General features: G+C 42.9%; 1 protein-coding gene across 1 annotated transcript in view; it reads right to left on the reverse strand.

Annotated features, from left to right (window-relative positions):
- nlgn2b (neuroligin 2b) overlaps positions 1–7,107 on the reverse strand; it is a 55,227-nt gene extending 48,120 nt beyond the window's left edge. Inside the window, exon 1 of the mRNA XM_084028869.1 lies at positions 6,739–7,107. The gene's annotated coding sequence lies outside the window, so the exon portion shown is untranslated. The remainder of the gene's footprint in view (positions 1–6,738) is intronic.
- Positions 7,108–7,947: the final 840 nt, after the last annotated feature.

Consider the following 7,947-nt stretch of genomic DNA (forward strand, 5'->3'; position numbering starts at 1 on the left):
AGACCAACCTTTTGCACTGCTGATAAACATTAAGGTTTACTGCCTTCAAACTAGAGGTCTTGGCCTTTTGAGGACACGGTAACCCTTGTATTTCTGAGTTTATTTGATCAGAACAGACATATGGGCGGACAATGGCGTATGTACCGCAGAGATTTGGACTCACAGAACTTCTCACGTCTCCAAAATACTAAGAGCAAGTGAAATATGAACCACTGATCTTCAACAATCCCCAGTAGGACGTTAACTATCGCTCAACAGAAATCCCAAGATTAAACCAGCTGATGTTACACAACACAGGGCACCCAAACAATACACACTATTTATAAAATGTCTGTAGCTTTCCATTTAAATGAAGAGCCTTGTGGGATGCCTGTTTTTTTTCTCCACAGGGCTTCGACAGAGCAGCTACTTTGACGTTTGTTAATTAAAGGTCAAGTTCAGTACACACATTTATTCGGAACAGCAAACAGCTTGATTAAATAAAAAAATCAACTAAATGAAATCAGAAGTAATTATCTTTTTAAAATTAATTAAAGTGTATGGTCTTGCGTGTCAAAGCTTGCCATGTTGACGGCATCTACCAAGAGCTGAGTGGTTCTGAGGTGGATTTCTGGCCTTTGAACAGGGTGTAATTCTGTCATTATATACTGTGAATATATATTTATATATATTCCTCTGTGGCTGGTCTTTGCACCTTTCTGGGTTTGAGTTCCTTCTGTGTGGAGTTTGCATGTTCTCTCCGTGTCAGCGTGATCCCCCACAGTCCAGAGACTGTGATGACCCTAAATGTCCCGTAGGTGTGAATGTGAGCGTGAATGGTTGTCCGCGTCTATGTGTTCGCCTGGTGATAGACTGGTGACCTGTCCAGGGTCTACCCTGCACTTCCCCAATGCCTGCTGGGACCAGAGGACACAGATCACGGTTCGTAGAATTTGAAAAATCCTTTTCCAATAGTATTATATCAGATGTCTTATTAATTTCAGTGCTTGTCAGAGTTTGCCTCAGATCAAAGCTACTGTATGTCTGCTGTACATTGTCTAACATCTTACTCTCAGCCGCGTTGCCTTTCTGTTCATGTAATGATTCAGAAAATCAGGGTTTTTTTTTTTTTAATATCTGGTCAATGTATATCAATCTTCTCTAATATTCCGTCCCTAATTAGGTCTACAGTTTTATATTTTATAGTAGCGACACTGGATTTCCACACGGCACTAAGTGCATCGTTATTCACAAGACATTCTGTGTGTTTTTTTTCCCTCCACTGGGCGATGCTTCATTTCTGCACTAGGAGTAGAGAGAAGGTGGGGGCATGGTTATTAACATTTCCTCTAGCACCATATCTCATTAAGCATTAACGTTCCTCACTGTATCCAAAGCCAATGAAACTAGCATTAGCTAACTTCATTACTGCAACATTAACCGGCTATTATGCTCTCTCCTGAAAATGTAGAAACTATGACATAGAATTAATAATAAATGGGCTTCCACCCTTATACATCATGTAGGCTACATTACAAACTGTGTAGTCCAATCCATGTCGGCACTGCCCACACTTCTGTAAAGAGCGCTAGCTGTTTAATGCATGCGCTGTGTCATAAGCAAGTTGAAGTATGATCAGTGTAGTTCAATGATAAAAGTACTGCCTTTTTTTTAGGGTACATGCCATATTTGAATACCAGCTGGGGCTTGTGTCCCACAGTTCCAAAAATATCATAGAACCAACTGTTACAGCTGCTTAATGGATCATGTCTGATGAATCGAAGGGAGGAACTGTGCGATTCAGGAAAGGTCACGTGTCCCGTTTTAATGGGCTCGAGTCTCCGCTGCCAATAAAAGGCACATTAAATTACCAGATATTTTAATGGGGTTTGGTGTGATATTCTTCCCAGACGTTGCAGGACGGGACGGCACTTACCCTGGCTTATCTCACGGATGACTGTTGTGTGATATTGTTCAAAGGAGGTTACACAAGATGGTTACCATGGCATTTGCACAGGCGTTTTCTCCCGCTTTACTCACGGATAATGGGTCAGGTCATGCTATTCTCCTGCTTTTCTCCTCCTCGGTCGTGACGTGACTGAGAGCTGGGTCATTTTAACCTCTCCTTCTCTCTGACTTGACATCTTCACACGTACATTTAAATATCCGAGCCTCCATTATAGCAGCAACAGCATTAACCCAGAATACAGGAAATGTTTGATGTAAAGATGCTGTAGCGCGGTGAGGCACTCGAGCTGATCACGCGGTGAGTGGATGTTTGGAAAGTACAGCTGCCACGCCTCCAAGCTGGTCAAGCATCAGGCAATATGGGCTGGATTTTCATGCTGTTTGGGGTCTGGCTTTCTTGCCTAAAACCAAAAAAAAAATACCACCTACAAACATGGCAATGCACAAAAGTCTGTTTTGTGCTATGAATGTGCAGCATTCTGGAAAGCAAATGGATGGGACGTACTGCCGCTGCAGCACAGAGACTACAGGTGAAGTCCGATTCCAATGTCCAACATCGCAGTCCAACAGACATGACAGATTGTGAAGCTACATCACCGAGGACTCAGGGTAGTCCACCACTAACACAACTGGAGAGCACAGCACACAAGGGCTCTCCTGTGGACTTTTTGAGCACTTGAAACACACTTTTTTAAAGTGCAAAATCCTGCAGACTCTCGTTAAGGGACTGGCCCGCAGTTGTTGTGAGATCAGAGTTGTGACATGAAACACGGGCACGACTGGGGAACCTCAGAAGAAGCCTCAAAAAACGAAAAAAAAAAACAACAACAATGGTGTCATGGAAGGTGCAGACATAGAGGCACGGTGACAATTTGATACAGCAGTATTACGATTTGTAGAATCAGTAGAATCATTTTTAATTATTGAATTACTTTAACGGACAACACCTGACCGCTTGTCATTGTGATGCCCATCCTTTATCCCTTACATTTCCATTTCAATGGTTCAATGTTTCAGTCACAGAGTGGATGCTGTGATTGGATCATTAAACCAAATGCTGGTTTAATACCAGACTTTACCAGCGACACCTGCAAATATGACGTTTGGTCAAAGAACAGAAAATATCTCCAACCTCCTCTCTGCGTCACAGCCTGCATCAGCTGTTTTTACATTAAAAGTACGTATATGGCAAAGACACACAGAGTGCAACTGTATTATTGAATATTTAATTATATGAGAATATATCGTATTTTTTTCACTTTTCAAAGTGTGAATGCATCATTGCTCCATAATTAGGAGATCGCTTGTTTTCTTCACAGTTTTTTCAATGCGGCCTCTCGATATGATGGCAGCATAATGATACTGTACAGCTTGTGACGCTTCTGGTATGAGGAATTTATGAAGACATGTACGTGGACACTTGGCCCTTTTATTTCTTTTTCTTTTTTTCTGCATTAGCCGCAATTATGTTAGCAGCATCATTTGTAAGGACTGTGACATTGATATCTACAGTACGGAGAGTAAAAAAACATTTGATTTAAAATAGACGGAGCCAAAGCAGCGACCCCACCACAAACTAGGAAGCTAAAAGGAAATGGAGACGTAAACAAGCTGAAGTAAAACAAGTAGGCACGTTCCTAATAAAATAAAATTGTAGCCGCATTTGATAAATCAGAGCACAGTTTTTTTTTTCATGCATTTTTTCTGCACAGATTCCCCCACTTCAACCCGGCGGAAAAAACAACCTTATAATCATATTTTTGTTTCTACCCTGACGGCCATAGTGAAATGAAGAAACAAATGGCACTTCAGTTTAAAATCACTTACCACCTAAATTGGATAAAGCCCATCGTATGACTGTGGTGGGTAAGGGCAAGCGGCCCATGCACACACAGCGCCGCCGGCCTGCAAACATACCGTTAGTCCATACATCGGCTCATTCTGCCAGAAAATGTTGAGAAAATATAAAACAAAAATGTATTCATCCACACGGCATCACAGCATCAAACAACAGACTACAGCGTCATCTTCCAACTCCATCCATTACCTATACTGTGTTAAAGAATACTATCTCACTTAAATCCACGACCATGCACTGAGCCATCAGTTAGCATCCAAAGATTATGATAGCGGAATACAAGCATTCCCTTTATTTTACTTGCCATAATAAGGTAATAGAATTCAAATTTAAGCTTTAACTGAAATTAAATTAACCTAGAATGATGATTCCCTAATCGAGAGTGCTAAACCAAGGTAATGGGATCCGACTGTCCCCTTTAAATGCTAGACCTTGGTGATGGAAATAAGCGCTGTTATTTCACAAGGCCACTCTCTCTCAAACACAGCTATATCGCTCCTGCATATCAACTACAAAACAACTTGACATCAACTCTGCCCTCCTTCAAGAAAGCTCCGGTTTTATTCCTGTTTATGTAAGATAGAAAATCACATGGATCACCTTTCCGACACTTCACCTTGGTCACCTCTGTGTCCTCCATTAAACATTAAGACTAAACAAGCTTTGTTCTGGATTGTAAGTCCCGACTTCACCTTGTCATCCAATCCATTAAGCTGCATTTCTTTCTGTTTTATTAGGGCCAGAGCACCGACCTCCTGAGAGGACCCTGCTGACATGCAAGGAATTATTATTATTTATGTACCTTTTAAAGGGGCTTAATATGTTGCGCACCTTTACATCACATGTAATGAAAACTTTGATATTTTAGTGCTCGAGTGGCAAAATGGCTCGAAAGCATCCCCTAAAAAATGCTCAAATTTAGCCTCCATTCAGAAAATTTGGTAAGGAGATGTTAAAGGTGGAGCCTTTATGCCGTAAACCCAACAGGATGTCAGCCATTTTTAATTGTATGTGCACTCTAAGGAATGTTTTCACATTTTACATGCACCATACTTTAAGTCCTATAGATTTAATCAGATTGATTTCAAATTTGATCTGTCTTCAAACTTGTGCATTTTCATACATTGTGGCCGTGGCGTGCTGGTGAAAGTGCTCCTTTCACAATAAATCAGGAAGTCGTTCTATATTCAGTGTATATTGTCACAATCACCTTTTTCATTAGAGGAAGTTAGCCCCGCCCCCTGCACCCCTTCCTGGGAGGAATGGTTGCATTCAGCAGGGAGTTCCTGTTTCATTGATGTGGGTTAGCTCCGCCCCCTTTCATAACACATAAACTGTCTGCTGTAGACACTTGTGGGAGGCATCCTTGCACTCAGCAAAGGGATCCTATTTCATTCGTGACAGTTTGCCCGGACCCCTACACTTCAGCCACAGTGTCCCGCCAGCGTCCCTGCCACACACAAAGGTGCGAGGGCCCCGATCATCGCTGATCATCGCTGCTTGCAGCTTTAATTCCATTTATCTTTTCTATTTTCCGTGTGGAAACCAAGCGACACTGTGCTAACGACATTATTACATTTCTTGGCCCTTTGCTGTAGTTATAGTTGAATACAGTACCCGGGGAAAAATGGTGGCGGTTTAAGAATTAAAATATGTGTATTAATTGTTGATTGGTTGACAGTATGTCCGATGTCACTGCACTACATCCAAGTAAGGATCATCTACCGCCAAATCTCCCAAGCCCACAGTGAAGAACTACACACAAAATGGATCTATTTCAGAAATAGATAATCATGTTATTATCTTAGAATATAAGAATATAGATTTTAAAGAGACATTTCCATTTGGGGTTTCTGTAATGACAACATTTGTTTAAGTGCAATGCAAATGTATGGCACGTATGAAAAAAGTATGTTCTGTTGTGTCCAAATGAGAGCAACCTGGTTGACATGACGCCAGCTTCAGAAAGCAATCACAGCTTTTCCGACAGTACGTGAACAAGACAGATGCCAAATTCTGCAAAAGTCCACAAAATCACTCTATTAGTTTTCAGATGGATTTTAAATGTCACCCGTCCATAGCTACAGGCACCGACTCAGCGGGGGAAAACATATTCTTTCCCTTAAAAAATGAAAATATTCCATTTCTCATGCGTGACCTGTCAGAACAGAGGTCCTGTTGTCTGCCATTAACTGAGCACTGCCCAACCACCGCTGAATATTAATGGAGCCTTTCCCTGGATCATCAGTGTGTGTGCATTTAATTCACCATCTATCTGCATCTTCTAGGGCACAGGCTTCGTGTGTCCGTGAGTGTGTGTTGTGGATTTGTTCATGTGAGAGAGGACATCTTCTGAGTTCAAGGCCCGTCACACACTCCGGTTGAGATTAGTTCTATTGCAGCACAGCGGCATGTGTTGTCCAATTAAGCCGTAATACAGCCATCAATAAACGCGGTGCAAGCATCATGAGAAGGATCTAGACCGAGGGGAAAGAGGGGCACCATCGGAGCCCGATAGAGGAGAGCAGCCAGCCTGACTGACAGCCTACATGATGAGCTGATTCCAATTAAATCACATGAATATCACCTCGTTAGCGGCGTAATTAAAACGACAGAATGCCGACGCCGAAGGCACCAAAGTATCACGCTAAGATGTGACAGCTCATCAACAGGCAAGGCCAATCCAAGGCTCCCGCTAAAAAAAAGGAAGAAAATATGCGCTATAGCAACACAAGTGGCACGGGGATGATTTTTTTTTTTTTACATTGAAATCTCATTCCCCCCAATTGTGACAGTGCGTCAAGATGGATAACGTGCGCAATGTGCGAAGTCACCAAAGCGGACAGATTGCGCACACACACACAAAACCACCAATGATGGACAGGAAAATCTCCAGTCACGTTTTCGGAGGTGGCGGTGGACATACGGCTTACCTCAAAGACTCGATGCAAACGCCGGGATTGCGATGACGACGATGGTGATGGCCCGTCCATCTAAACACGATTCTTCTCGTCTGTCCTCTGCCGGTGTGTCGATGAGTGTTTTAACTAGGCCATTTCTTCCCGGATCGCGATTATTTCTCAGGAGGGAAACGCGTCGCAGGCGTTCGCACATCAGTACACCTTCTCGGTGTCCGTCTTTCTCCGGCTTTTCCAAAAAAAGCACACCTCATACTGCCCCCTCCTCCTCCTCGCATCCCCTCTCTGACAACACCCCGCTCTGTTCTTTATCCACAGATATTTGACTTTTAGAAATGTTGAGAGACGCAGCGGCGAGTGTGATTCAAACCGAGAGGGGGGGTGAAAAAAAAAGAAGAAAAAAAAGAAGCGCTCACAGTAAAACAAATGCGTAACGCTATAGCGTCAAGACTCTGCGCGTTGCCTCAAAAGTCAACCTTTCCCCCCATTTGTCCATGCTGATAATAATCCACCGTTATCTGGAGCGGGCCTTTCAAATCATCAAAACACACACACGGACTGTTTGACTTCTAATGTGAAACAGAGCTCTAAAGACACATCGCAAAAAGAAAATCAGGTGTCCAATCTCTTCTTTGCGCGCTTGCGTGGTGCTCTCTCTTGGTTTCACTTGGCATCTTCACGGCAAATTGAGGCTCAGGCTGAGAAACAGCGCGGGGATCTTCCGTTTAGCCTTCATGGTGTTAGAAGAGCACCAGAAGTGCTTTAAATATTTGGATGCGGTGATGGGGTTTTTTAAGCCCGATGCCTGCACTGAAGAGGATCCCGCGGCTGCAGCGCTCTCTCTCTCTCTCTCTCTCTCTCTCTCTCTCAGTGCGGTCTCATCGCCTCTCTCGCTCATAGGACACCACTTGCAATATTTCAATCTCACTGAAGGTTGTCATGACGAGGAGGCGCGACGCATAATTCAATGAACAGCCGCTCCGCTCCGCTGACATCGTCATGTGGAGGATAAAAAAAAGCATCTGCATTTACAACACGGCGCAGGGATTTGCTTTGATTGTTTCTTTTAGATGAGGATCTGCACCATGCTGACGTCAGAGTTTTTTTTGCATTTTGGCGCCAGGCAACTGTGCATTTCACAACATTCAAATATTAGAATCATTGATAGGATTTTACATTTCAGTTCATATAAAAAATACCTAGACTATTTATATTGGTAACATG

The sequence above is a fragment of the Eutrigla gurnardus genome, assembly GCF_963514095.1.
Source record: "Eutrigla gurnardus genome assembly, chromosome: 15".
Lineage (NCBI taxonomy): Eukaryota > Metazoa > Chordata > Actinopteri > Perciformes > Triglidae > Eutrigla > Eutrigla gurnardus.